Genomic DNA, 21,798 nt, shown 5'->3' on the forward strand with positions numbered 1-21,798 from the left:
TCTTGAGGAGTCCTTCTTTGCCCCTTGAGGGAGATCACAACAGTGGAACCTTTTTCTGGTTCGACTTGTGATGTACCTTCAGATGTGAGTGGATGTCCCCTTCCCTCCAACCAGGTGCGCTCCAAGGTCTATGGACCCCCCCCCCTGAGCCTCACTTCTCCCAATAGCAGTGCTCTACTCCTGGAGCGTGCACCTGTGGGGGATTCAGCTCTCAAATCCCCAGTCCACCAGAGATTCACAGTCTGTGCCCCTGGGAGTCCCCGCTCAGGGGGTTACCAGATTGCACTGGTCCCCCAATTCCATGACGTCATCCGATCAATGGGCCGCCGACAGCCACGTTTCGTGGGACCAGCCTCGTGCGGCCTTATCCTGTTATGAGTGGGGCTCACATCCACCATAACTTGGGCACTGCACATGCGGAGAGCACACCTTGGTGGGCTGCACAGGCTTTGCAGGTCACTGCTCCCTATGCCGGACCGGCTAAATTCCTTGTGGGAGAGCAGGGCTCGTCTCCAGTCGCCAACGGGCGTTGGGTATGTTTGCAGGGCTGGCCCGGGCTGCTGAGCCACATGGCTGCCGGCCAATGGAGTTGGGCCTGTTGATAGGCTTGTCCTCTCCTTCATACACTGATAGAAGGGGAGAGGGGCTTGAAAATCTAAACGCAAGACTGCAACAGGTAACAATTTAAATAGTTGAACATCCTCAGTTGTCTGAGGCAATCCGTATGCCATGGTGACGACGATGTACGTGAAGTGGGGTTCCACCTCTGGGCAAACTAAATTCATCACAAGAGGAATGTGATAAACCATTTGTGACCACCTGGTTAAAAAAAAGGTAGGAGGAGTCATGAAAATAATCAGGTTTCTTCCATTCCCGAATGGAAATCAGACACAAAGAGTATTAATTCTAAACCAAATCGAAGCAGTTTGAGATCCAAATGAAATTCTGTTGCCGGCATCACTGGCACTTTGGAATCAAACTCATGATGCATGGTTTGTTGTATTTTTCGACAAATTAATGTGTTAATGTTATAAAATCTGCCTTCAAAACAGGACATTAATGGGGCAAAACACAGTACTGCTTAACATCATTAAAACAATCTGTAGGATGATTTTGTACACAATTGATTTGCAAGTGAATGCAAGAAGCGTTTGCATTAACCTGATGCTTTATGTGTAAAATAACATGAATTGGAAAGCTGAGTTGATTGATTTGCTCAATGGAAATTAAGGTGCAGAATGTCCTTTTCCTCTTCATCTTCAGACAGTTCGTAAGATTAGAAGGGCTACATTTTTTGTACGGAAAATGGCAAGAAGTGCAACCTCATTGTATGTATTGCAAGTAGCAAAGGAGTAAGAGAGAAATATGCAAGTACCGGACAAAGAAAAAAATAAAGATGGTACCAAAAACTGAGATTCTAGATGAAAGACTAAATAAGCATTTGCAATGCACTAGGTCTCGCATTAGGAAAGTTTTAGCTATTGGTATTGTAAATGACAAATTTTGTATTTATGTGTTGGTTTTGAAAATAGCGAAATTAATAGCTTTGTCATTTACAATGCCAATAGTTTTACCTTTCGCAAATGTGACACCTCTAGCATTTGTAATGCAATATGTGTTGTATTTACGTGACTTAGATGTATTGATATTACAAATAACAATGGCTTTAAAAATGTTTTAATAATTAATATTTAAAAGCTATTGTAATTTATAATTGCAATAGCTTAAACTTTTGTGAATAACATGTGAAGATTATGTTCAGTGTATTTTATTGTGACAAAAATCCAAGAACAGAAGTGAAATATTAACATCTTTTTGTGACATTTGTAATAAAGCTTGAAATATTGAGAGAACATATTTGAACCAGTTGTTGTTGAATGGTTGCACAGATTAATGCTGTGGTGGCGCGGAGTGATGTTGTGGTGGCGACGAGTGATGCTGTGGCGTTCAGTGATGCTGTAGTAGCTCATAGTGATGTTGTGGTGCCCCTGAGTGGTGCTGTGGTGATGCGATAGAGTGAGTGCGATAGATAGAGGGAGGGCGATAGATAGAGTGAAGGATATAGATAGAGTGAAGGAGAGATTGATAGAGAGAGGGAGATAGATTGATAGAGTGAGGGCGATAGATAGAGTGAGGGCGATAGATAGAATGAGGGCGATAGATAGAATGAGGGCGATAGATAGAGTGAGGGCGATAGATAGAGTGAGGGCGATAGATAGAGTGAGGGCGATAGATAGAGTGAGGGCGATAGATAGAGTGAGGGCGATAGATAGAGTGAGGGCGATAGATAGAGTGAGGGCGATAGATAGAGTGAGGGCGATAGATAGAGTGAGGGCGATAGATAGATAGATAGAGTAAGGGCGATAGATAGAGTGAGGGAGATAGATAGATAGAGTGAGGCGATAGATAGATAGAGTGAGGGCGATAGAGTGAGGGCGATAGATGGATAGATAGAGTGAGGGCGATAGATGGATAGATAGAGTGAGGGCGATAGATAGATAGAGTGAGGGAGATAGATAGATAGAGTGAGGGCGATAGATAGAGTGAGGGCGATAGATAGATAGATAGATAGATAGATAGATAGATAGATAGATAGAGTGAGGGCGATAGATGGATGATGCTGTGGTAGCGCATAGTGATGTTGTGGTGCCCCTGAGTGGTGCTGAGTGATGCTGTGGTGATGCGATAGAGAGAGTGCGATAGATAGATAGAGTGATGGGGAGGGAGGGAGATAGATAGAGGGAGGGCGATAGTGGGAGGGAGGGAGATAGATAGAGGGAGGGCGATGATAGAGGTAAGGTGATAGATAGAGGGAGGGCGATAGATAGATAGAGTGAGGGCGATAGATAGATAGAGTGAGGGCGATAGATAGAGTGAGGGCGATAGATAGATAGAGTGAGGGCGATAGATAGATAGAGTGAGGGCGATAGATAGAGTGAGGGCGATAGATAAATAGAGTGAGGGGGATACATAGATAGAGTGAGGGCAATAGATAAATAGAGTTAGGGCAATAGATAGAGTGAGGGCGATATATAGAGTGAGGGCGATAAATAGATAGAGTGAGGGCGATAGATAGATAGAGTGAGGGCGATAGATAGATAGAGTGAGGGCGATAGATAGAAGGCGATAGATAGATAGAGTGAGGGCGATAGATGGATGATGCTGTGGTAGCGCATAATGATGTTGTGGTGCCCCTGAGTGGTGCTGAGTGATGCTGTGGTGATGCGATAGAAAGAGTGCGATAGATAGATAGAGTGAGGGAGAAAGAGTGAGGGCGATAGATAGATAGAGTGAAGGAGATAGATTGATAGAGTGAGGGCGATAGATAGATAGAAGGCTATAGATAGATAGAGTGAGGGCGATAGATAGAGGGAGGGTGATAGAGGGAGGGCGATAGAGGGAGGGAGGGAGATAGATAGAGGTAAGGCGATAGATAGAGTGAGGGCGATAGATAAAGTGAGGGCGATAGATAGAGGGAGGGCGATAGATAGAGGGAGGGCGATAGATAGAGGGAGGGCGATAGATAGAGTGAAGGAGATAGATTGATAGAGTGAGGGAGATAGATAGATAGAGTGAGGGCGATAGATAGATAGAATGAGGGCCATAGATAGAGTGAGGGCGATAGATAGAGTGAGGGCAATAGATAGAGTGAGGGCAATAGATAGAGTGAGGGCAATAGATAGAGTGAGGGCAATAGATAGAGTGAGGGCAATAGATAGAGTGAGGGCAATAGATAGAGTGAGGGCAATAGATAGAAGGAGGGCGATAGAGGGAGGGCGATAGAGTGAAGGAGATAGATTGATAGAGTGAGGGCGATAGATAGATAGAGTGAGGTCGATAGATAGATAGAATGAGGGCAATAGATAGAGTGAGGGCAATAGATAGAGTGAGGGCAATAGATAGAAGGAGGGCGATAGAGGGAGGGCGATAGAGTGAAGGAGATAGATTGATAGAGTGAGGGCGATAGATAGATAGAGTGAGGTCGATAGATAGATAGAATGAGGGCAATAGATAGAGGGAGGGCGATAGATAGATAGAGTGAAGGAGATAGATTGATAGAGAGAGGGAGATAGATTGATAGAGTGAGGGAGATAGATAGATAGAGTGAGGGCAATAGATAGAGTGAGGGCGATAGATAGAGTGAGGGCGATAGATAGAGTGAGGGCGACAGATAGATAGACGGCGATAGAGTGAGGGGCGATAGATGATAGATAGAGTGAGGGCGTTAGATAGATAGAGTGAGGGGCGATAGATAGAGTGAGGGGCGATAGATAGAGTGAGGGCGATAGATAGAGTGAGGGCGATAGATAGAGTGAGGGCGATAGATAGAGTGAGGGCGATAGATAGAGTGAGGGCGATAGATAGAGTGAGGGCGATAGAGTGAGGGCGATAGATAGAGTGAGGGCGACAGATAGATAGACGGCGATAGAGTGAGGGGCGATAGATAGATAGAGTGAGGGGCGATAGATAGAGTGAGGGCGATAGATAGAGTGAGGGCGATAGATAGAGTGAGGGCGATAGATAGAGTGAGGGCGATAGATAGAGTGAGGGCGATAGAGTGAGGGTGATAGATAGATAGACAGAGGGCGATAGATAGATAGACAGAGGGCGATAGATAGATAGAGTGAGGGCGATAGATAAATAGAGTGAGGGCGATAGATAAATAGAGTGAGGGCGATACATAGATAGAGTGAGGGCGATAGATAAATAGAGTGAGGGCGATAGATAAATAGAGTGAGGGCGATACATAGATAGAGTGAGGGCGATAGATAAATAGAATTAGGGCAATAGAAAGAGTGAGGCTGATATATATAGTGAGGGCGATAGATAGAGTGAGGGAGATAGAGTGAGGGGCGATAGATAGATAGATAGATAGATAGATAGATAGAGTGAGGACGATAGATGGATAGATAAAGTGAGGGCGATAGATAGAGTGAGGGAGATAGATAGAGTGAGGGCGATAGATGGATAGATAGAATGATGGCGATAGATAGAGTGTGATAGCTAGATAGAGTGAGGCCGATAGAGTGAGGGTGATAGATAGCTAGATAGATAGAGGGCGATAGATAGAGTGAGGGGCGATAGATAGATGGATAGAGTGAGGGCGATGGATAGATAGAGGGCGATAGATAGATAGAGTGAGGGCGATAGATGGATGATGCTGTGGTAGAGCATAGTGATGTTATGATGCCCCTGAGTGGTGCTGAGTGATGCTGTGGTGATGCGATAGAGAGAGTGCGATAGATAAAGTGAGGGCGATAGATAGAGGGAGGGCAATATATAGAGGGAGGGCGATAGATAAATAGAGTGAGGGCGATAGATAAATAGAGTGAGGGCGATAGATAAATAGAGTGAGGGCGATAGATAAATAGAGTGAGGGCGAAAGAGTGAGGGCGATAGATAGAGGGAGGGAGGGGGATAGACAGAGAGTGAGGGCGATAGATAGATAGAGTGAAGGAGATAGATTGATAGAGTGAGGGCGATAGATGGATGATGCTGTGGTAGCGCATAGTGATGTTGTGGTGCCCCAGAGTGGTGCTGAGTGATGCTGTGGTGATGCGATAGAGAGAGTGCGATAGATAGAGTGAAGGCGATAGAGGGAGTGAGGGAGATAGAGGGAGGGAGGGCGATAGATAGAGTGAGGGCGATAGAGTGAGGGTGATAGATAAGAGTGAGGGCGATAGATAGATAAGAGTGAGGGCGATAGATAGATAAGAGTGAGGGCGATAGATAGATAAGAGTGAGGGCAATAGATAGATAAGAGTGAGGGCGATAGATAAGAGTGAGGGCGATAGATAAGAGTGAGGGCGATAGATAAGAGTGAGGGCGATAGATAAGAGTGAGGGCGATAGATTAGAGTGAGGGCGATAGATAAGAGTGAGGGCGATAGATGGATAAGAGTGAGGGCGATAGATAGATAGATAGATAAGAGTGAGAGCGATAGATAGATAGATAAGAGTGATAGCGATAGATGGATAGATAGAGTGAGGGCGATAGATAGATAGAGTGAGGGAGATAGATAGATAGAGTGAGGGCGATAGATAGAGTGAGGGCGATAGATAGATAGATAGATAGATAGATAGATAGATAGATAGATAGATAGAGAGTGAGGGCGATAGATGGATGATGCTGTGGTAGCGCATAGTGATGTTGTGGTGCCCCTGAGTGGTGCTGAGTGATGCTGTGGTGATGCGATAGAGAGAGTGCGATAGATAGAGTGATGGGGAGGGAGGGAGATAGATAGAGGGAGGGCGATAGTGGGAGGGAGGGAGATAGATAGAGGGAGGGCGATGATAGAGGTAAGGTGATAGATAGAGGGAGGGCGATAGATAGATAGAGTGAGGGCGATAGATAGATAGAGTGAGGGCGATAGATAGAGTGAGGGCGATAGATAGATAGAGTGAGGGCGATAGATAGATAGAGTGAGGGCGATAGATAGATAGAGTGAGGGCGATAGATAGATAGAGTGAGGGGGATACATAGATAGAGTGAGGGCAATAGATAAATAGAGTTAGGGCAATAGATAGAGTGAGGGCGATATATAGAGTGAGGGCGATAAATAGATAGAGTGAGGGCGATAGATAGATAGAGTGAGGGCGATAGATAGATAGAGTGAGGGCGATAGATAGAAGGCGATAGATAGATAGAGTGAGGGCGATAGATGGATGATGCTGTGGTAGCGCATAATGATGTTGTGGTGCCCCTGAGTGGTGCTGAGTGATGCTGTGGTGATGCGATAGAAAGAGTGCGATAGATAGATAGAGTGAGGGAGAAAGAGTGAGGGCGATAGATAGATAGAGTGAAGGAGATAGATTGATAGAGTGAGGGCGATAGATAGATAGAAGGCTATAGATAGATAGAGTGAGGGCGATAGATAGAGGGAGGGTGATAGAGGGAGGGCGATAGAGGGAGGGAGGGAGATAGATAGAGGGAGGGTGATAGATAGATAGAGGTAAGGCGATAGATAGAGTGAGGGCGATAGATAAAGTGAGGGCGATAGATAGAGGGAGGGTGATAGAGGGAGGGCGATAGAGGGAGGGAGGGAGATAGATAGAGGGAGGGTGATAGATAGATAGAGGTAAGGCGATAGATAGAGTGAGGGCGATAGATAAAGTGAGGGCGATAGATAGAGGGAGGGCGATAGATAGAGGGAGGGCGATAGATAGAGGGAGGGCGATAGATAGAGTGAAGGAGATAGATTGATAGAGTGAGGGAGATAGATAGATAGAGTGAGGGCGATAGATAGATAGAATGAGGGCCATAGATAGAGTGAGGGCGATAGATAGAGTGAGGGCAATAGATAGAGTGAGGGCAATAGATAGAGTGAGGGCAATAGATAGAGTGAGGGCAATAGATAGAGTGAGGGCAATAGATAGAGTGAGGGCAATAGATAGAGTGAGGGCAATAGATAGAAGGAGGGCGATAGAGGGAGGGCGATAGAGTGAAGGAGATAGATTGATAGAGTGAGGGCGATAGATAGATAGAGTGAGGTCGATAGATAGATAGAATGAGGGCAATAGATAGAGGGAGGGCGATAGATAGATAGAGTGAAGGAGAAAGATTGATAGAGAGAGGGAGATAGATTGATAGAGTGAGGGAGATAGATAGATAGAGTGAGGGCGATAGATAGAGTGAGGGCGATAGAGTGAGGGCGATAGATAGAGTGAGGGCGACAGATAGATAGACGGCGATAGAGTGAGGGGCGATAGATGATAGATAGAGTGAGGGCGTTAGATAGATAGAGTGAGGGGCGATAGATAGAGTGAGGGGCGATAGATAGAGTGAGGGCGATAGATAGAGTGAGGGCGATAGATAGAGTGAGGGCGATAGATAGAGTGAGGGCGATAGATAGAGTGAGGGCGATAGATAGAGTGAGGGCGATAGATAGAGTGAGGGCGACAGATAGATAGACGGCGATAGAGTGAGGGGCGATAGATGATAGATAGAGTGAGGGCGATAGATAGATAGAGTGAGGGGCGATAGATAGAGTGAGGGCGATAGATAGAGTGAGGGCGATAGATAGAGTGAGGGCGATAGATAGAGTGAGGGCGATAGAGTGAGGGTGATAGATAGATAGACAGAGGGCGATAGATAGATAGACAGAGGGCGATAGATAGATAGAGTGAGGGCGATAGATAAATAGAGTGAGGGCGATAGATAAATAGAGTGAGGGCGATACATAGATAGAGTGAGGGCGATAGATAAATAGAGTGAGGGCGATAGATAAATAGAGTGAGGGCGATACATAGATAGAGTGAGGGTGATAGATAAATAGAATTAGGGCAATAGAAAGAGTGAGGCTGATATATATAGTGAGGGCGTTAGATAGATAGAGTGAGGGAGATAGAGTGAGGGGCGATAGATAGATAGATAGATAGATAGAGTGAGGACGATAGATGGATAGATAAAGTGAGGGCGATAGATAGAGTGAGGGAGATAGATAGAGTGAGGGCGATAGATGGATAGATAGAATGATGGCGATAGATAGAGTGTGATAGCTAGATAGAGTGAGGCCGATAGAGTGAGGGTGATAGATAGCTAGATAGATAGAGGGCGATAGATAGAGTGAGGGGCGATAGATAGATGGATAGAGTGAGGGCGATGGATAGATAGAGGGCGATAGATAGATAGAGTGAGGGCGATAGATGGATGATGCTGTGGTAGAGCATAGTGATGTTATGATGCCCCTGAGTGGTGCTGAGTGATGCTGTGGTGATGCGATAGAGAGAGTGCGATAGATAAAGTGAGGGCGATAGATAGAGGGAGGGCAATATATAGAGGGAGGGCGATAGATAAATAGAGTGAGGGCGATAGATAAATAGAGTGAGGGCGATAGATAAATAGAGTGAGGGCGATAGATAAATAGAGTGAGGGCGATAGATAAATAGAGTGAGGGCGAAAGAGTGAGGGCGATAGATAGAGGGAGGGAGGGGGATAGACAGAGAGTGAGGGCGATAGATAGATAGAGTGAAGGAGATAGATTGATAGAGTGAGGGCGATAGATGGATGATGCTGTGGTAGCGCATAGTGATGTTGTGGTGCCCCAGAGTGGTGCTGAGTGATGCTGTGGTGATGCGATAGAGAGAGTGCGATAGATAGAGTGAAGGCGATAGAGGGAGTGAGGGAGATAGAGGGAGGGAGGGCGATAGATAGAGTGAGGGCGATAGAGTGAGGGTGATAGATAAGAGTGAGGGCGATAGATAGATAGATAAGAGTGAGGGCGATAGATAGATAAGAGTGAGGGCGATAGATAGATAAGAGTGAGGGCAATAGATAGATAAGAGTGAGGGGGATAGATAAGAGTGAGGGCGATAGATAAGAGTGAGGGCGATAGATAAGAGTGAGGGCGATAGATAAGAGTGAGGGCGATAGATAAGAGTGAGGGCGATAGATAAGAGTGAGGGCGATAGATAAGAGTGAGGGCGATAGATAAGAGTGAGGGCGATAGATTAGAGTGAGGGCGATAGATAAGAGTGAGGGCGATAGATGGATAAGAGTGAGGGCGATAGATAGATAGATAGATAAGAGTGAGAGCGATAGATAGATAGATAAGAGTGATAGCGATAGATGGATAGATAGAGTGAGGGCGATAGATAGAGTGAGGGCGATAGATAGAGTGAGGGCGATAGATAGATATATAGATAAATAGAGTGAGGGCGATAGATAGATATATAGATAAATAGAGTGAGGGCGATAGTTAGAGTGAGGGCAACAGAGTGAGGGCGACAGATAGATAGAGTGAGGGCGACAGATAGATAGAGTGAGGGCGACAGATAAATAGAGTGAGGGCGATAGATAAATAGAGTGAGGGCGATAGATAAATAGAGTGAGGGCGATAGATAAATAGAGTGAGGGCGATAGAGTGAGGGTGATAGATAGATAGAGGGCGATAGATAGAGTGAGGGGCGATAGATAGATGGAGTGAGGGCGATAGATAGAGTGAGGGCGACAGATAGATAAAGTGAAGGCGATAGATAGATAGAGTGAGGGCGACAGATAGATAGAGTGAGGGCAACAGATAGATAGAGTGATGGGGACATAGATAGAGTGATGGCGACAGATAGATAGAGTGAGGACGACAGATAGATAGAGTGGGGTGGCCTCGTGGTGGTGGATGTGGTGGTGGTGGGTGGTGGACGTGGGGTTGGTGGACATGGTGGTGGTGGAGGACGTGGTGGTGGTGGATGCGGTGGTGGTCGATGTGGTGATTGTAAACATGGTGGTGGTGGACGTGGTGGGTGTGGAGGACATGGTAGTGGTGGACTTGGTGGTGGTCGACATGGTGTTGGTGGACGTGGTGGACATGGTGGTGGTAGTAGTGGTGGTGGACGTGGTGGAAGTGGTGGTGGTGGATATGGTGGTGGTGGATGTGGTGGACGTGGTAGTTGTGGACATGGTGGTGATGGACGTGGTGGTGTTGGATGTGGTGGTGGAAGTGGTCTTCATGGACGTGGTGGTGGATGTGGTGGTGGATGTGGTGGTGGTGGTAGTGGTGGGTGGTGGACATGGTGGTGGATGTAGTAGTGGTGGATGTGGTGGTGGTGGTGGTGGACGTGGTGGTGGACTTGGTAGTGGACTTGGTGGTGGTGGGTGTGGAGGACATGGTAGTGGTGGACTTGGTGGTGGACATGGGGGTGGTCGACATGGTGTTGGTGGACGTGGTGGACATGGTGGACATGGTGGACGTGGTGGTGGTGGATGTAGTAGTGGTGGATGTGGTGGTGGTGGTGGGTGTGGACATGGTAGTGGTCCACTTGGTGGTGGACGCGGTGGTTGTGGACATGGTGGTGGTCGACATGGTGTTGGTGGACGTAGTGGACATGGTGATGGTAGTAGTAGTGGTGGTGGAGGTGGGTGTGGTTGTGGTGGACATGGTGGTGGATGTTAAGGTGGTGGTCATGGTGGTGGTGGACGTGGTGGTGGTGGATGTAGTGGTGGTGGATGTGGTGGAGGTGGTGATTGTAAACGTGGTGGTGGACGTGGTGGTGGACGTGGTAGTGGACGTGGTGGTGGTGGAGGACATGGTAGTGGTGGACTTGGTGGTAGACGTGGTGGTTGTGGACATGGTGGAGGTCGACATGGTGTTGGTGGATGTGGTGGACATGGTGGTGGTAGTAGTGGTGGTGGACGTGGTGGTGGTGGAGGCGAGTGTGTTGGACGTGGTGGTGGTGGTGGTGGACGTGGTGGTTGTGGACATGGTGGTGATGGACGTGGTGGTGGTGGAAGTGGTGGTCGTGAACCTGGTGGTGGTGGACGTGGTGATGGACATGGTGGTGGGTGGTGGAGGTGGATGTAGTGGAAGTGGTGGTGGTGGTAGTGGTGGTGGACATGGTGGTGGGTGGTGGTGGAGGTGGGTGTGTTGGACGTGGGATGGTGGACATGGTGGTGGACGTAGTGGTGGTGGATGTGGTGGTGATTGTGGACATGGTGGTGGTGGACGCAGTGGTGGTGGACGCAGTGGTGGTGGATGTGGTGGTGCCCAATGTTCAGAGGGGACTGGCCCCTTCACGCAACAATTGTTGTGTTTACACAACAGAGCTGCCGGTTGCCGCCGTCAGTTGTTGTCAATGATTGTTTGGGGTTAGAAACCGGTTCTGCATTGGCATAGCCAATAGGTCTTGCTTTTGGGACCTTATAAGTATTTAGTTATGAAGCACAATATCCTTGGTGCAACATAAACTGTTGCATGGCTAAACACTTATAAGGTCCCAAAGGCGAGACGTATTGGCTATGCCAATGCTTGTTGTGGCTTGGACTAGCTTGGATGCAGTGCGCCCTGCTGCACCCAGAGAGCTGGGCAGGGATACACACTGCACTGGCTTGGGTGCTGTGCATCCTGGTGCTAAAGAGAAACGCGGGGAATATTTATATGCCCACACTGTGAATGTGGTAGCATGTGTGTGTGCTGACCTGCGTTTTGGTGCCGTTCTGTGTGTGTTTGTGTGTGCCTGAGTCTTGTATGCGTGCTTGGGAGTTCATATAGGTGTTCTTGCATACTTGTGTTTATTGTATATATAAATATATTGCATACCATTGTGTGCCTGTGTATCTTTGGTGATTGGGTATTTATGGTGTTTGTGTATCTTCTATACTTGTTTCTATGAGTGGTTTTATATGTGCGAGTGTCTGTGCTTTCTGTGTGTTACTAAGTTTGTGTTAATCAGCGTGTCTGTGTCTAGTTACGTTCCTCACCTTCCTATGTTAACTCCATATAGGTGTTCTTGCATACTTGTGTTTATTGTATATATAAATATATTGCATACCATTGTGTGCCTGTGTATCTTTGGTGATTGGGTATTTATGGTGTTTGTGTGTCTTCTATACTTGTTTCTATGAGTGGTTTTATATGTGCGAGTGTCTGTGCTTTCTGTGTGTTACTAAGTTTGTGTTAATCAGCGTGTCTGTGTCTAGTTACGTTCCTCACCTTCCTATGTTAACTCCAGCTGTGGTGGACACAGAAACCCCCTTTGTTAGGCAAAATGTAGAAACATATTTTTTTTTTACTTTCTCAAGCTAAAACAGCACCATCAGTAGATAGGTTAATATTATTATTTCTGCAACGACATATTTCTGAAATGTGCCGATAACTAGCACTATACCACAAAAACACTTAGCGTACCTTTGCCCATAAGAGTTAGAACTCCTTTTACCAGCATTGGAAGGATGAAAGGTTGGTCTACCCATTGGTAGCTAGTAACATAGTATGGAAAAATAAGTCCTACGACTTTATAGAGTGGCATGTAAATAGGTTCATGTCATGGATGGATGAAATTGAAACAAGTTTTCAGGACGTATAAACAGCCCGGAGAAATGCGATGGGGGTGGTGGGGGCTTGGAGGAGAGAAGATGACAGCATATGCTAACGAGGGAGTGGACTTGAAGAGACGGGAAGATTCTGAGGACTGACTATGTGTTAATGATAGGGAAGGTGAGAGAGCAAAGTAGGAGAGGAAACGGACAGAGAAATGAAGCAAGGAAATGTGGAGTGGGAGAAAAAGAGAGAACAGAGAATAGTACAAAGAAGGGAGGCAGAGATGTGAGGAAAGAGACGGAAGATAGAATAGAGAGGTGAAAAGAAATAATAGATTGAGAGAAAAATATAGAGAGGAATTTACACAGGTTAGTAAGAAGGATGCATAGCTTGAAAGAGGTGACAATGCCTGTTAGTCCAGTAATTGCAATCAAACTATTGATAAACAGAGTGGAACCTTTACCCCTTCTGAACGAGTCTTCCATCATGATCCCTAAACCACCAATGGTAGGCACTCTGGGGTCACTTGTGCCTGGTAAAATGAATCAGTTTATCAGGGAAACTAATAAAGCTGTGGGAATTGCCACAAAATGATTTCTGCACTCAAGGGAGGAGCGCGTCATCTGTCCATTCAGAACAACCGTCGTGTCAAGAATGTCCTGGCAGTATCAATGCAACCCTATATGACTCTTTGATGCGAACGTGCCCCAGGAACGGAGACAATAAACAGGCAGCCGTGCGTCACCTACAATGACCCGGTACATGGACGTTATAGCTGTTTTATTACTCGCCCCTTGACATTAACAGAATGAAAACCACATCGATTAATATTGCATACCTGCTTGCCTTGAGTCTGCCGAACTACCACTGCATGTGGAAATCAGTTATGATTAGAGAACATTAATTAGCTTGATGGACATCTCAAATCTGCTGGGTATGAAGAACACACATATTCAACTTGAAACTGCAGCTGCCAAGTACAGGGTTTGGGCAAACAAGGGAATCCTAAGTGGAAGCTCCTCAGTAACGCTAACTGACCAAGCCCACACACAGAACAGGGGCTGCAATAACAGAGCCTACTGAGTTGGGAGGTGGGGGAAGCGAAACCACAGCAGCCACAACACACTGAGCACGAGAGGGCAGGGATGCAAAGTGGCAGAAGGGACACACAGCATAAAAAGAGTAACGGGCTGAACCGCCTTCTCTTCGACGTGCACACACTGCATGGGGGCTGTAATGGCAGAGCCAAGGGCGGGCGCTGTAATTAGCAGAAGTGACACAGCAAGGGAGGAGCAATGTAGCATGCACAAAAAGTCAGTGAGGGTGGGGCCATCTTTAGAAGTCGTGAAAAGTCCCCTTATGATAAATGGCAGCGCTTTTGAAAATCGCTTATAAAGAAATGCCAAAGTAGTCACGAACTCTGCCAAAGTATTACGACGCCGTTGTCCACTTAAACACGGTGCCGTCTAGCAGAGCACGCTGCTTCTTGGATGCTCGCTTACAACAAAGGGCGTCAAAGTTTTATCAGACAGTCAGGCAGTGTAATGGTCACGCAACAACCTGATGACAGAGGCTGGCGACAATTGGGTGCACCATCTCATGGTACGTCGCAGTTCTCCACTTGTTCACACAGCCTTGTGGCAAAGATATGCACACACACCACTCTGCTTGAAGAGAAGGAAACTAACAGAACAAGTCATTCAAGATTGGTGTCTGCAGCGTCAGGAACTGGGGGTGAGCATCACGGCTCGGAACCCTGAGGGAGGCGGTATAATAGAAGGAGGGGGTATGGACTCCACGGAGAACAGCTGGTAGAGAGAATTCGGGATGGGGTGGGAGCAACAGAATCAGTAAAAGAGGGGAAGAGAAGGGGCAGAGTAAGCCTGATGTGACGAGGGGAGGGCACACGAGCCAGGTGGGAGAAGGGGAAGAGAGGTGAGCAGAAGGAGGTGGCACTGGAGGAGACATTGTTGGGTGAAGGAGAGATGGGACTGGTTGCAAAACGGTCTGAGACGGAAGAGAAGAGACACAGAACGTAGGGGAATAGTGGAGTGGATAGGAAGAGGAGCGCGCGAACAGGGAGATGACACGAGTGGTGACAGAGAGGACACAGTGATGAAAGGAGGTGGGGTGAAGAGCAAATTAAGAGGGAGGAGGAGGGAGCAGGTAAAATGAGGGTGCGAAACGGGAGTCAGTGGTGAAGCTGGAGAAAACATGCTCTCGGCATTGCGTAGTGCGGGGGGGGCCAGGGAGCGGATTCCTTTGAAGTCTGATGGGGGGGCGGGAGAGCGGATTCCTTTGAAGTCTGATGCCGAGGCTCAGACATATGGTGTGCGATGTGGCTGGCGATGTGCACGCGCCTGGCTCACATGAACTGTACCTAATCCGCAGTTTGGGTACACTTTTGAAAGCCTTACTATAATCTCGCCAAACAAGCATTGATAAAGCAATGCCTGAGGCTTGACCTAAAAAAGAAGGGGGGAGCACATTTAATAGAATGCTTAAGAACAGAGTCCACAGTTTTGTTGTGGGACTGAACAGAAAAAAAAGCCAAAAAAAGGGAACTAATTCATTTTGTGTGCATCTCCAGGAATCTAGTCGAGCATTCCTTTATCTAACAGGGGGTGAAGTAAAAGTTTGCCTCAAATCAAACAAAAAAGTTAACAGAGTGAACCAAAGAACAGGTATGATTATTCCAATGGAATTGAAGGTCATCAAAAAAAGAAATATATATATATATATATATATATATATATATATATATAATGTGATGCAGCGAGATGAGCAGACTATCTATGAGAATAGCTTTGCAAAAGGAACACTGTGAAAAAGGTGAAAAGAGGGCATACAAGTTGGGGAAATGGACAAGTATTCACGGGAATTAGAAGCGATTCAGCTAAAAAAAAATGCATCTGGATATATCAGGGCTACACCATGCCCATTAAAACTGGCGTGGTCCAACAGAAATTGCAAAGTCAAGCATGGCTGTTTATTTGGCTTTGAACTAAGTAACTGAAGCACAATGGAACATCAAAAAATATAAAGAAACAATATCAGATATAGCTACAGCCTCGTGTATTGTTGGAGCAGACTGCTCGTCCAACTCAGTGGCTTGACATATTAGGGAGTGTACTATAGCAGTGTCTTCATAAGAAAACCTGACTCTTTTGCATACTTGGGTCGTTATTTTAATCAAGACCTACTGCCTTGCTTGAAAGTTGACAATGCAGTGCACGTACGAATTAACTATGTCTACTTGAAAACCTCTGATCACCGTCCTTCTGTCAAAATTGTTGCCTCATTTCGTAAATTATTTTTCTTCTTAGGCATTACTTGTAGTAGACAAAGTCACCTGATGCCAAAAAGCTGAGCTAATGAATTCAATATCTACCAAAGAAGTATAGCCCACTGTGAAAAATACTAGTCATAACAGGGTTCCAGACTAACACTATCTTTGGAGCCAATACTTAGGAAAAAGTATTTGCTCGGTTGCTGATGTGCACTAGTTGCATTACTTTATTTGACCTACTCAAGTACCACTGACAAAAGCAAAGGAACATATGAGCATTTTCCTGAGATACTACAGTGTCACTACATGAACAGCATTACACATGGTTAGAAACAACTTGTTGGATGCATTTGTGTAAACAGTTGTGTGGGAAATTGTCTTCAATTGTGTGCTAAGTATTAGAGCTAATGGTGTATCAAAGATTACTTATAAAGTTACATTAACAATATTGAATAAAATGTAAGATCATGCACATTCCTGCTATGATATTTAGTTTCTCTATATATATAAACTCAAGCAGAAAGAAAAGCACTATGGCACAGATAATGGCAGGTTATAATTCTTCATTTAGTGCTTTGAGGACAACGAGGATCAAACATGAGACGATACAAGGTTTATAATTATAAAAGATGATGAGTCTTAAGCCTTACTATTTTATTTCATTTTCAGAAAATCAGCAACTTCTAATTTTACATAGTGAGGATACAGTGGGAGAAAAGAAAATGGGTGTATGGAGAGCGTGTGAGTTGAGACAGTACAGCAGTGGATGGGTTGGGAAAGCTGATGTGGAAGCACGCGCAGGTACAGGGTGGCTATGGATCAGAAGTGAAATAGTGAGAATTGAGGGAAAAATGTGTAAAAACAAATGTATGTAAGGACTAAAAGTAAAATTAGAGAGCAAAGCTGGAGTTGATAGAGTGAAAACAGAAAAGAGGGAGGAAGCGAGTTTATCAGTGGAGAGAGAAGAAAGGGCTGTAGTGAGACGTTGAGATTCAGGGGGTTAGACAGTGATTTACAACTTTTCTCAGCAAAATGCGCAAAAATGAGCATAGGACTGATTTGTCTTGTTTTTAGTATATAAAAGTGAATTTGCCAGGTCTGGTGGCTCAGTGGACTAATACATCCACTGCAGGGGCCTGTGTTCGACCTCATGGTCACAGGTTCAAATCTTGGCGGGTCCACTCAGCCTTTCATCCATTTGAGGTCGATAAAATGAGTACCATTGAATTGGGTAACAATAAACATCTGTTATTCAGCGCCAGGACACCTTCGGGTAATTGTGCGCTTTACAAATACACCTGTTATGTTATATGTGTGCATTAACTTTGAAGCTTTCACTCAAATGAAATTAGTAACCTCCCACAGTTAGGGTTTGTACCTAAATATTCTGGTTTGGGTGCTACTGGCTCCTGTACCACATTGAAGTCTGGAAACCTGCATTTGTGGCCTCCAGCATAATGTAAAAATAAACAAGAATGACACTTCCTAGATCACCCGGAGAGGAAGGTATCAAGTAAGCCTGATCTATCTGCATGTGGGACTATGGAAAAATGTGAGGTGATTCATTAAAACAGGTTTCTCCAACGAGTAGTACTAGAGCTACTAGTAGCTCTCCAGCTACGTGTAAATAGCTCTCCTGTGTGCAGCCACCCTACTACATTTGAAACTTGTTTGGTTGAATTAATATAGGTATACCAAAATTCAGAGTATGTATTAAGAGATGAAAATTAGTTAATTTTCATAACTCAAAGCAAAATGGCTATATTTCTAAAATATATTTCAAGCTAATATTTGAGTGATAAATCATGTGGTACTGAGGTGACTTTTTGCAAATGTTATTACCTTGGTACCACAGGGATTGGTGCTATGGCTGTAATGTATTACCCATGTAGAGGCATTCCAAATTGACAATGCCTTTTTTAATTACATTGCTGCTGGCAACCTCGCCTGATGCACTGAGGTGATCACTTGTAGTAATCTTTCAAATGATGGCCACTGATGTAACATTGTCTGATGTGGACACTGTTACAATACTTATAACATTGGTAGCTTCCGAAGAGTTTCATTGAACATAAGTAGCTTGCATTACAGCATTAAACCATTCCTTAGGATAGAGTGTTGGGCACAAAATAATCAGTTGTTTTAATTTCTTAGGGGACTATGACGTTCTCCCCAACCCAGGAATGCGTTTTCTGTACCAGGATATCAAGGACATGGTAACTTATCGGGCAGCCACCATCTTCTGATAAATGAAGTGCAACTGAGGAGGAAGGAGCAATGATGGAGTGAATTAGAACCGATGGGGCTTGTTACCTCAAACGCTACGAAGGAGGCCAGGGGCTGGACAGAGAACATAATCCGGGAAGGACATTTTGCATATCATTCCAGGCCAGAAACCAAGGCTGAGACCTTCCACTAGAAGACAATAGTCATTGTTTGGAGAAATTATCACAAGCAACCTGTATTGAAGGTAAGCAATTAACAGGATCATGAAGAAGTGAATTAATCATGGAAAGTCTAACTCAGAACCACAGTGAACAACACAACTGTAGCAGACAGTAGCCTTTACGCTCTCCATTAACAGGGAGGGAGGCAAGTTCCTAGATGCAAACAGGAAATATGAGAAGAAAATTGGGCCTTGTTTAAACAATGGAAATAGTAGCACCTGCTGATTAGCAGGCAAGCCATCCAAGCATTATAACTGAAAGAGGCACTCAGTAGAGTTTTAGGCTTCACCCCAGAACATCAGTGAAGCTCAAGGATTTCGCCACATCGAAAGTCCCCCCCAAAACTGCACATTTAGCAGCTGGATGTGTTCTTCTGTTTGCTGCTTAGAGAGAGGACTGTTGTGTACTGAACACTGTAATAGTAACCTATAAGTCTGCAATGATCGATCACTTGGCCTGGGGCTCCCAAACAAACGACCAGATACAAACTATTTCGACTGTCTTGAATTTGTGGCAGACAACCAACTGTTCCAGAGAAAAATCCACTTGATAGTTCTTGTGTTCGGGGGTGTTATGTAAGGTATCATGCAGTTATTGTTCTTTAAGAAGTAAGTTTCAGAAGGAGAGCTAATCATTTTCCTTTTGGAATTTCAAGCGAGGACTACTGTCTACGTAAAAATACAACGTCACATTTGCGTCCTTCAATATCTTCATTTATTTTAAAGTGACGAATTCGGTTAACTACGCTGTTCTTGCTTGCACTACTAAAAACATGTAAGTACTGTGAACTCCGGAGGCCAAGAATGCAGAAAACACACCCCATTTTTAAATATATTTTTTTATTAGAACACACACGATCTATATAAAAGTCACGGCAGCAAAGTATAGCATCGACGTCCTTGTTTTAATGTTAAATATGTTTGCGTTCCATTATCCTTTTTCTTTCCAAGCCTTTTCCGATAATACACATGCAATTATAAAAAAAGTCACGAACGAGGAAGATCAGAAACTTGGCCGAAAATTCAGCTCTGCGACCTGCTTCCTCTGCCTATCGAGGCCAGGGATATGGTTAATCGTACATGCCATATGATGGATGAACAGGTATCTGTGCACTAGACTCGTTAAGGATTTGCCTGGCTTGCATGACTGCAATGCAGCTCAGCTCACTTGCAAGTTTTTTCGGGATGGGGGGGGGGGGGGGGGGGGGCGTAAGGGGTTAAGAAAGAACACTGTTTCAGCAAGGCTTACATACAATACCTAAATGGAGTTCTGAAGCGCATGTGGATAGTAAATGCATTATTTCCATAGTCCTCAAAAGATTATTTGTACCAATCATAGGGAAGAGACACAGCATGCTTTCAAAAAAAGTTGGTTTTTAAGTCCTGCTATTTTTATCTTTTGATTACCGTTTCTACTTCGGTCTATTTTTTGGAACCACGTACACACAAAGGATGGTGGTGTGTGTGTGGACTTAGTTACTGTAATACATTTGCTAGGGAGTGATAACTAGATGGCCACAGAGCCCACACACAAGATAAAAGTAGTGTACACTCTACCACTTAAACTAGGTATCCCAAAGTCCCCGTAGCAAATATGCCACGTATCCTGTTTGACACTGTACCAAGGCTCATGATTTTATATCCAAATACACCCTCTACAAACACCATATAGGGATTGCCCCCCACGTGTTGCCCCGCTCCCTGTCACATGCCAACTTTACTGACATAAAACATTTTTAAAAAATTCGATTACCTCTCCGCTTTCCACTCGCACCAGCTGCAAGTGAAGGCAACGAGAGACAATCGGAAATCTGGTCAACTCTGATTGGCACGCTGAGGCACCGTGCTATAGGAAGAGCTCGATGAACATACAACATGAATGCTGCCATTGGTTACAAAATAGCCCACCCCGACAAGATGACACGCCTGGTTCAGAAAAACGTCCCTCGTCTGTCGACGCGGAAGTGATGGCCCAGCCGCAAGGGGGCCGATGCTTTAGTTACATCATTCGCTGGCGGTTGCCTGCACCTGCCACGCGCCTGAACCGAAGCTTTGGAGCAGGCTGGGTGGGGAGCAACGCCATCTGCTGGAGGAAGACAAAAGAGAAGAGCAACCGAGTGTGAGAGTGGACGTAGCAGAGCAGCCAGGCTCCCAGTCCACTATTTGTGAGAGAGGGTTTAAATAGTTCGATAATTGAGGGAGGTAGAGGAACTGTCACACTCCGAAATTGTTTGCTGATGAGCTATAGTCACTTCACCGCTGCACTAGGATAAGGACGAAAAATGCCAGACCTTTCCGTCACTTAAGAAAGCCACATTGCATAAGATTTTCTTGACTACAGGGGGCTGTGAAAAGTGACTTTGACCCTTTTTAACAAAACCACTTTTTTTTACTCTAACTTTGTCACCTATGCAAATGCTAACCTGTTTATAGGCATGTCTGGAGTCGTAATACTTCTTGCTGGTACATTGAGAGTGTAACATTTTTTCCTTAACCCTGTCTGTGGACCAAGCTACTTTCTTGGGTGCTAACCACCCTGCATTATCTTTGGTGATAGGGATTTTACCTCTTAACAACACAAAGGAGCTTGAGCCAGTAGACTCGCATGGTGTAACTCAGAAAGCCCATAGGTTGTGCAACAATTCTTTCCTCCAAGAAAGATCATTATGGTTGGCAAGTTGTATAATGCTTTTTATGACTTGATTGAATCTCTCAACTGCACCATTACCAGCCAGGTGGTACAGAGAAGTGGTTTTATGAGAAATTCCATTGTCATTACCATTTGTTTTTTAAATCAGAGACAAATTGGGACCTTTGTCTGTCATAATGCATTTGGGTAAACCTTCTCCTAAAAATAACTGCTGCAAGAAATTAATAACGGTTTTGGTATCGGCTTTGTGTACAACCTCTACTTCAGGCCATTTTGAAAAATGATCAACTAGTATAATGAGAAATACTAACTCCAAGAGACTGCTCCAATTGGAGGTACATTGGATTAAAACATTGAATTCCATGATCCCAACAGGTCTTAATGCCTGGATTACTTGAGGTAATCCCCATTACTCTTAGTCCTACTCGTCCTCGACCCAGTCATAACACATGAGGTATTCCACCCGACAGGAAACAAAACAGGAAACGCTTTTTCAGACTCCACCCACCCTCCTGTCAGGTGCTATATTACACCTCACCACCAGAAGCAAATCCTGATGTACCAAGCACCAAAGGCCCGGCAAGGGAGGGCGGGCGGGTTGTATGACTGGGTCGAGGACGAGTAGGACTAAGAGTAATGGGGATTACCTCAAGTAATCCAGG

General features: G+C 45.2%; 1 protein-coding gene across 1 annotated transcript in view; it reads right to left on the bottom strand.

Annotated features, from left to right (window-relative positions):
* Nucleotides 1–20,396, bottom strand: part of PYCR1 (pyrroline-5-carboxylate reductase 1) — a 108,786-nt gene extending 88,390 nt beyond the window's left edge. The window contains exon 1 of the mRNA XM_086931178.1: nucleotides 20,240–20,396. The gene's annotated coding sequence lies outside the window, so the exon portion shown is untranslated. The remainder of the gene's footprint in view (nucleotides 1–20,239) is intronic.
* Between the last annotated feature and the right edge of the window lie 1,402 nt (nucleotides 20,397–21,798).

This window comes from Lissotriton vulgaris, chromosome 7 (genome assembly GCF_964263255.1).
Source record: "Lissotriton vulgaris chromosome 7, aLisVul1.2, whole genome shotgun sequence".
In the NCBI taxonomy this organism is placed as follows: Eukaryota; Metazoa; Chordata; class Amphibia; order Caudata; family Salamandridae; genus Lissotriton; species Lissotriton vulgaris.